This window comes from Macrobrachium rosenbergii, chromosome 21 (assembly GCF_040412425.1).
Source record: "Macrobrachium rosenbergii isolate ZJJX-2024 chromosome 21, ASM4041242v1, whole genome shotgun sequence".
Taxonomy (NCBI): Eukaryota; Metazoa; Arthropoda; class Malacostraca; order Decapoda; family Palaemonidae; genus Macrobrachium; species Macrobrachium rosenbergii.
Window position 1 is genome coordinate 53,514,273 of NC_089761.1, and position 10,036 is coordinate 53,524,308.

The following is a 10,036-nucleotide window of genomic DNA, read 5'->3' on the forward strand; positions in this document are numbered from 1 at the left end:
AATGACATTTTTTCTTATAACGGCTGTTTCTCCTTTCTATCTTTCCTTTTAATGACTTTTCTTATAGTCTCTCTCTCTCTCTCTCTCTCTCTCTCTCTCTCTCTCTCTCTCTCTCTCTCTCTCTCTCTCTCTCTCTCTCTCTCTCTGACGTCGTCATCGTAAAATTTCAGGAAATGGTAATGAAATAACTTCTACCCTTTGTGCGTCACCCATCTTGATTTCCATTTGTCTCGTTTCATTATATTTATTACTTTATTTTTATACTGCTGTTCCCTTGTATAACATGGTCGTCTTTGTCATTTATGCTCGGCGCTATTTACATTTCATCTCGGTGTATGGTGATTTTTTTTCCCGTTTTTGTAATTCACGATATTTGTCTCATAACATTTAGTTTTTGATGTGGTTCTTCCGCCATTTTGATGATGTTGCGAGTTGTACCCATGAATGTGAAAGAAATTCCTGACTCCTGTTTGGGAGTGGGCGTGATACAGACAGAGCGACAAAGACAGTAATTCAATGTGCTTACTTTTAGTCTACATGAGTCCTGCAGGATTTGCAACATTCACAAAGTGATTACGTCAGTGGTTGACATAAATTCCATACGTTTTAATCATTGCCTTCAATAAAGCTGATCCAGTTTGAGTGGTAGTTCTTTAGTGTTATTCCCACAGAAACAATTTAACGCGCTTTGAAGCTCATAGTTCAAGCTATCAAAACAGAGACACTCTAGAGCCAGAAACCATAACAGGTTATCCCAGCCACTAATGGAAAATGATGATTTTGTTTTGAATATTTCCTATGTCCCTTATCAAAAGTTTTTAATTTTTAGTATTCCAGTTATAAGTGAAAGTTGAATGACGCGAGGTATTTTCAGCCAAAGCTTTAAACTTGTCTATAATTTTTATTTTTAGTTGATATTTATTATTATTTCCCAAAAAACATTATCTTTACATCTTTATCTGATTTGTCGTTTTTAACAATGACCAATTAATATTTTAATGTATTTTTTTCCGCGTCTCTTAATAGCATTTGTTTGATGCTTTTTCAATAAATTTTTACTAAAATAATTGACCTTTTGCATAATTTTTGTATCTAATGTTGATAATAGTTAATAATTTTCTATTTATAAGTTTGAAATAATTCCGTTATTTTTTCAAATCATAACGTAAGTTTTCAGCATAATCAAAATATAATGGACAACCATAAGTAATCGGGATCGATTTAGATAAAAGTAGTGCAGTTTCCGTGGTATTTGGCCATTCATTGCAACAGACATAGGTTTACATTAGATTTGATCATAATGAAAATGTTGCATTATGCAGAGTTAATGCCATTCATAATGCAACATATGACTGACATTATTGAACTGCGATCTGTCTGACATATCACCCAAAAAAAAAGCCATGTTTACAGCAATTTCCTTGTAATTGAAATGGAAATCGGTTGTGGGCATAGGGATTTGTGGTATCTGTTTTGGGAATAATTACTTGTCATATATATATATATATATATATATATATATATATATATATATATATATATATATATATATACATATATATACATATATATATATATATATATATATATATATATATATATATATATATATATATATATATAAAATATATATACATATATACATATATATAAAATATATATATATGATTATATATATATATGTATTACTAAAAGGACCTCATTCAAACTGGATGGTATCTAATGGAGTTTTTATTCAAAAAGTTACAAGCTTTCTTGGACAAACAGTTCACATTATCAATAAAAACTCCATTAGATACCATCCAGTTTGAATGAGGTCCTTTTAGTAATTCTACTAATGCACAGAACAATTGTGTATGTGATGAAGTTAATATATATATGTATATATATATGTATATTATACATTATATATGTATACATACATATACATACATACATACATACATTATACATACATACATACATACATACATACATACATATATATATATATATATATATATATTATATATATATATATATATATATATATATATATATATATATATATATATATAATGAAGTATGTATTCGTCTTCCCTTTGGTACCTATTTATATTTATTCAATAGATTTAGTTGGCCATCGCAACGATTAAACTACGGAAAAGGGAGTTTATACAGAGATAAAAATAATATATTGCAATTTAGAATCTTAGATAAGAGGTGATTTCAACATTAATTAAACAAAAAATCATCACAGAACGAAATGCTTTCAGAATGCTGAAAATGTATTCTCCCCTGGATAGGAATAAAACAGTTGATTTGACTGAAGTCTACATTTGAGATTAATGAATTGTACAGCATCGCCACTAGGTAATATGCATTAATATTGTCAATACAAACAAAGAACGCAGTGGAAATCATTTCCCTGATATTGTGCAACGATGGACAAGCTTGATGGATGGGCTCCTGATCTAGTTGCTTTTATACTTGAGTGGACTCGATTTTCCCTTTGTAGTGGTCAGGAATTCTGTGCCATTGATCAATGGCAGTTAACAACGCAAATGAAAAATTCGAGTTGAAAGGTATTAGGAAAGGAAGAATGCTATTATCTTGCAAGAATTTCTATTTCTAATCCGCTTTGATTTCTCGTGACATTCGTTGTTTCATTTGTTTTCCCTTTTAAAGGAATTTTAAAGGATTTCAGATCAGTAGTTGGGTTCAGCCTCCCATCTGCTAGTCACCCCAGTCGTGAATATGCACCAACGACAGCTGGGATCAAAGAGAGGTTGTGGGACTAGCAACTTCATCTCTAGAGGTTTGCGGAGAATCTAAAGACTCTACTCTTCCTGCGTCACCCTTTAATGAGTGTATATGTGTTTGTGTGTATGTCCGTGCATGTATTGGGGTCCCTCACAATTTTTTTTTAACTTTCAAGTCCTCTAGTGGTGGGGGCTCTAGAGAAGAAAATAACAAAATTTTGCAAATAGTTTAGATGTGAAAACTGAATAGATTGCCTGGAACGTATTTTTTGTTCCTTACTCTTTATTGTTTGTGGCATCAAAAGGATGCCACATACCATTTCAAGGACGACGGGTAGCAATAAATCCCAGTTCCTAAGCCGCCGAATACATTTTACGTATTGCGTTAGGGTCCAGGAGATAATTCCCTATTTTTGTGCGAAATCCATCTCCACTCTGTGATTTATTCATTTGGCTGCTTGAGAAATAAAAACTTCATAGCGAAAGTTCTGCAGTCTCTCTCTCTCTCTCTCTCTCTCTCTCTCTCTCTCTCTCTCTCTCTCTCTCTCTCGTTTCTGCGGCATTTTTGTGCTCTAAGGGACGGTCTCGTTACGGCGGCCGAAGTTTTGTAAGTCATGATAGAGAGTGGTTTGTTACCCAACTTTTGCCTCGCATAAATTAGATTCATATCCAAGGCGACTGCAGCTGTCACAAACACGCATTAAGTCGTTTCCACGACTCGAATTCTGGTGTATCACATCCAGGATGAATTCTCATTTTTTCCGTTTTTGGACTCATGCATGAGTATGCTTCATACTTGGGTTTATACGAAAACGTCTTGAGGAAATTATCAGTTATTGGCGTTATCGAAGATATATAATATTCACATCATGATAGTTGGTGAACTGTCTCATCCCCCAGCGTATTTTGTGTGCAAGTGTTTTCAGATAATATATGCTCGCGTTTGTGTTTACAAACAAATATGAATGTGTTTGTACATGTTTTAAAAGGTTTTATATCGCAAACGTCCGCTCGTATTATGCTGATGCGATTGTAAAAATCTTTCCATTGACGGTTTGCGGTTTAGAATCATTGTCAGTCTGTGGTCTCGGAGGCAGAACCAAATCCAACAGTTGACAACGCAATTTAATCATGAAAACTGAGGCGCGCCTCTCTTTTCCCAGTCCCGGCGATATTTTTCAATTTTAGCCCCGCTTCTTGCAGCCGTTTTCATCTTCATCAGTACTGTAGTTGTGCTGGGAACCTGGATGAGGAAGCGTCTTTTTTCGTGACAACGACAGCACTACCATTGCTCTCGGAGTAGAGCCAATCTAGTTTAATCTCTTCTTAATTTACATGGTTGTAGATATTTCTTTCAGTTGGAGGGGAGTTTTTCAATTATTTCACCGATACGTTCCGTCCAGGAAATAATTAGTTTTGGCCTTGTTTTTTTTCATGAAGACAAAGAAATAGAAATAAAATGTACAATATGGTTTTCCTTACGTATTTTGTTCCTTTGACTGATGAAACTCCACATGCAGTTAAAGTATGTTGTAATAACAGCAATGTTTTGTACTAAGCATTACAACATTAAACAGTCAGTCGGTTTCCTTACTAATACTTCTGGATGATACACACTTTTACCAACATATTTTCCGGTCTTTGCTCACGACCAAATCATCTCAAAACAGTGATACCTCAGTTCAACTATGCTTACCTTTCTAGTCACCTCAGTAAGTCAATATTTATGTATTTCAATTGCATCCAGCATTCATCTTCACTTCCATTAAAGAGAATTGGCTGAACAGTCCATCTTATTTGCATGGCTTTTCTTCCTTACAAACCTCCATCTTATTTGCATGGCTTTTCTTCCTTACGAACCTCAAGTTTTTTTATTTTTTTTTTATATACATTCCTTGCCATCTTTCATGCTTCCCTTATTATGTAACTCGCCTTTTCTTCATCCTACACATTTGGGTCATATTCTGTTATATTTTCGCTCAAAAACGAATTATCCATTTCCATTCTCCCACCTTCTGTATTTACGTTCATTGTCCCATAAACCCATGTAACTTTTATTAATCTTACTCGTCTTTGCTCTTAGTGTTTTTCTTTTGCAAGCACTTTGAAATATATTTGCTATTCTCTGTAGTTTCTATGCACTCTCTTCATTCAGTATGTTCTCATTTACATCCATCACTTTCCACACGAACCCCATTAATGATCTATTTTATGATCCCGTAACTTTTCATGTTCATCTAATGTGCTTTTTCCGACCCCTCGCTTTATTTCATCCGTACAGTCTGAATTGTACAGTCACCGTCCCATCGTCCTCCATTCTTTCCATTTGATTAAATTATCTCAAAAAGCTTGATCCATCTTTTTTGCCGCTTCAACAAACCCCCATCTTTATCATCCTTTAAATTCTCATTCCACATGTATTACACTAAAAACACATCTTTGCTGCTTCAACCTTTTTTTCTTTCACTCATATTCAACAACCACCCTTCACTTCCGTGAAGGAAAGTTAGTTCAGTAATTTATCTAAAACATTCCAACGATGGATCCAGAGACACACAGTTTGTTATCTTTTTACATGCTTGCTGCTGTCATTGCTTTACCATTCACCATTGTCCGATATATTTACTTCCAGATACCTTTTTGAATCAATTTTTTTTCTTCCACCATTCATATTAACATTCAGCATTCCATCTTCCTGATATCCATTTACCCTCATAACATTACTCTTACTCACATTTACACCCAGCTTTCTGCTTTTGTAAACAACTTTAAAATTCTTTCACTAGCTTCAGCGGATTTTCTTCACCATACCCAGTCAGTGCAATATCGTTTGCAAACATCGGCCACTTCACGCACTATTCACAATCCATCATCACAGATGACCTTTCTGTAAGTTCTCTTGAACAGCCAGTACGACGACCTAAAAATTTGAAAAAACCATTCTCTAAACTATAAGTACTGTACACTCTCCATAATTCCCATTTATCCATTCTCTCAAAAGCTGTATGCCTAGAGCGGATTATTCAGTTTAATAATAAACTTTCCACATAATCTCCCATAACATTTGAGCAAATAAACTAATTTCTTCTCTAAATCGATATATGAAAACACATTTCATATATATATATATATATATATATATATATATATATATATATATATATATATATATATATATATATACATATATATATATATATATATATATATATATATATATATATATATATATATATATATATATATATATATATATATATATATATATATATATATATATATATATATATATATATATATTTTTAGTTTGTTTGCATATAGGCGAATGAATGGTATGGTATAAAACTGGGTCAGAGACAAGGGTGTGTTAAGTCTCAGTGGCTGTTTAATATCGCTATGGATGAAGTAAAGCAAGGGGTCAGAGAAAGCATGTTAAATGTACAGTAGGTGCAAAGTTAAGGGAACAGAATATAGATCATTAATGAAGTTTGTGTGGAATGGCTAATGTAAAGAAAATATTGATTATGTGTATATATATATATATATATATATATATATATATATTTATATATATATATATATTATATATATATATATATATATATATATATATATATATATATATATATATATATATATATATATATATATATATAGTGGCGTATGTAACTAAGGGGGAGGTTGGGTACAGTCCGCACCAGGCGGCACTCTGGCATCTTTTGAGCAGGTCTGGTCTGGCATAATTCTAGATTTTCTAGCATATTTCGTTCCAAATATTGTTATGTTTAGATTGTTAACCGTCGGAGTAAGTGTATCTAAGATCACCTAAGAGTCAGCTCAGATTGTCAAACCTCGCGATATTGTCAATAGAGCATGAAATTACTAATCAGTTGGACTTAGATGTTGTTATTAGCGAATTCGTTTCTAACAAAGCTCGTAGGGTTCCGTTGTAAATCTTGTGTGTTGGTTTTGTTTTAGCTTCATGAAATATAATAAATGATCGAGATGTTAAGGCTTAAAATCTACATTTAATGTTCACCACTTTAGTACTTTTTAAAACGAGAATGGGGCAGCACTTTCAGAGTCCGCCCGGGCGCCACTAACGGTAGTTATGCCACTATTTTATATATACTCGTATATATATATATATATATATATATATATATATATATATATATATATATATATATATATATATATATATATATATTAGTGTATATATATATAATGTATATATATAATATATATACATATATATATACACTGTATATATACATATATATACTGCATATTTAAATAATGCCCTTATAACTACTCGATTTCTCCATACTTTGGAAAGGCTTGTCACTACTAAACATGGATCCAACTGAAAAAAGAAATTAAGAAAATCAATAAACGGTGAAATACTTATCTATGGTAGTGATGGTGGGTCTATTCCAGCTTTAGTAAATGTATCTGTGTTCTACAGATATTTGTACATAGGAGTGGGATAGACTTATAATATCTTTGTAGCCAGATGGATAAGCTTTACCTCGTTCTGATACCACAGATGTGAGTTCGAATCTTGCCCGGGCATCAGAAAATTCTTCATTAGGGTCTAGACTTTCTAGTGACAAGGCCTTCCAAGTGTGTAGAAATTGAGATGTTAAGAAGGCATTGTTATTGTTAAAATTACGACTGTATCTGATAAAAAGTGAAAGTATATTCTATATTCATCATCCCAAAATTCGGTAAACGGTTCAACACTTGGTTAATGTTGGCCTATTCCAGCTCTTATAAATTTTTCTGAATTCCACAGATATATGGGCGAGAATACACTTATACGTACCTTTCTTCATGGCCGGGCAGTTAAACGTTACATCGTTCTGATGCCCCGGATGTGAGTTCGAATTTTGAATGGGCATCAGAATTTCTGTTTCTTTCTTCGTATGATCTAGACTTGGTAGTGACAAGCGTTCCCAGAATGTGAAGAACTCGAGAAATTAAGGCGGTATTGAGGTTATTAAAATTATATATATATACATGGTATAAAGTGACCAGCAGATTGTAATATACATCGTATATTATTTATATACATATATATATTTTGTGTGTTTGTATGTATATATATATATATATATATATATATATATATATATATATATATATATATATATATATATATATATTTATATTTATATATATATATATATATATATGTGTGTGTGTGTGTGTGTGTCTGTGTGTGTGTACAGAATCAGTATGAGATATTATTTATGATTATATAATATATTTCACAACGTCATGTTGCAGACATCATGAAAAATTAAAACTGACAAATGGAACGAAAGGTATTGTTCAGTGACATGTGTCGATTCCTTTCATAACGTTTTTGGCATTGTTTCAAGATATCAAAAGCCCCAATGGACGTTTGGATCAGTAACATTGAAAATTGTATTATTATTCATCCAGTGTCATTCATTAGTTGACACGCAACTTTGATGGGATGAATAATTTATGCAATGCTTTGTGATTCACCGTAGGTTCCGATTTTGGTTATGAACGGCAGCAATCAGTTAATTTTTTTTTTTTTTCTTTTTTGGGAACCGTATGAGCGGGATTTTTAAGTAAAGCATTAATTTTTTTTGTTTTTTTACAGAATAATGCATTTTCGGCCTCGATCTATGTTATTGTGATTCAAGATTTTAATGGAATTGTATCAGCCAACAAGCTGGCTATGAATGTGGTTGATATTAAATTTGAAAACTCTTAGTAATTAAGCATAAGACAAAAATTTTAAAGATTTTTGGATGTACCTGAAAGTTTTAGACATTGCTTCCAAGGTAGCAAACTTCATTTACTGAACTTGACTGTAGCATGCAAATCTCCTACATTGTCTAGTTCCTTTTTCTTTTAATTGTTTTTATGATGGTTTACGGAAAGCGGGATAACCTCTCGGACGTGAGCAATTTAAAGAGTTTCGACGAGTCTCATGAATGCTTATTATTATTTGTGAGTATCAGTACAACACTGAATTTGAAAAGTCTATTACTGCTTATTTTTCTTTGCCCAGTAAGTGCTTGGTTAATAGTCTGTTCGAAGGCTTGAAGTGTATGAATCAGACATGGTTTTACATTTACATTATGTCTTTGATGTCTTTATCAATATATATATATATATATATATATATATATATATATATATATATATATATATATATATATATGTATATATATATATATATATATATATATATATATATATATATATATATATATTAGTATGTATATATCAGCAGATTTCTGTAACCATGGTCATTTGAATGGGGCTGGGTGTTGGGTCACAGTTTCATTTGATCTATAAAATATACTTGGAAAATTAAGGGCAAAACATTTTGAGAGAACTTATTTTTACAAATATATATATGTATATATATACATACATATATATATATATATATATATATATATATATATATATATATATATATATATATATATATATATATATATATCGATTCTCACATATATAACTCTCTAGATTTAGTTGATAAATTAAACAAAATCACTTTTGCCCCACTGATAGATTCGTTAGTTTTGATGTTTGTTCTCTTTTAATTAAAGTACTTATAAATTTTATTTTAGAGTATCTTAGTAATGAACTAATCCATGAATTACCTCTACCTGAAAGTCATATCTCACTCACTAGGTTGTGCATTTGTGATTGTATGTTTATATTCAATGGTGAATTTTACCAGAAAATATTTGGTATGGCATTGGGCAACCCTGTATCCCCACTCGTCTCAAACTTGTGTATGGAATTCTTTGAAAAACGATATTTACTTAATATCATTTACACTCCTTTAAAGTGGTATAGATATGTTGACGATATTTTAGCTGTTTTGCCTGCTGGTATTGATGTAAATGATTTGCTCTGTAATTTGAATAACCAGGTACCATCCATTCAGTTTACTTTAGAATTAGAAAAAGACAATTGCCTACCTTTCTTAGATGTTTTAATACATAGAGAGCCATTTCAATGCAAATTCAGTATTTATAGGAAACCAACCAACAACTTTTTTATTCAGGCCCATCACCTTAATATCAAAATCAATTTTTTATTCTATGTTTTTGCGAGCTTTGTGGATTGTCAGTCCCCAGTATTTGGATGAAGAAATCGAATGCATAAGAAAAATAGGGACAGATTTATGTTATCCTTCACATATACTAGATATTTATGATAAAGTCCACAAAAAGTTTTATAGTTAAAGTATCATGGAGGAAGAAACCCCTAAGAACACTCTTATCTTCCTTATT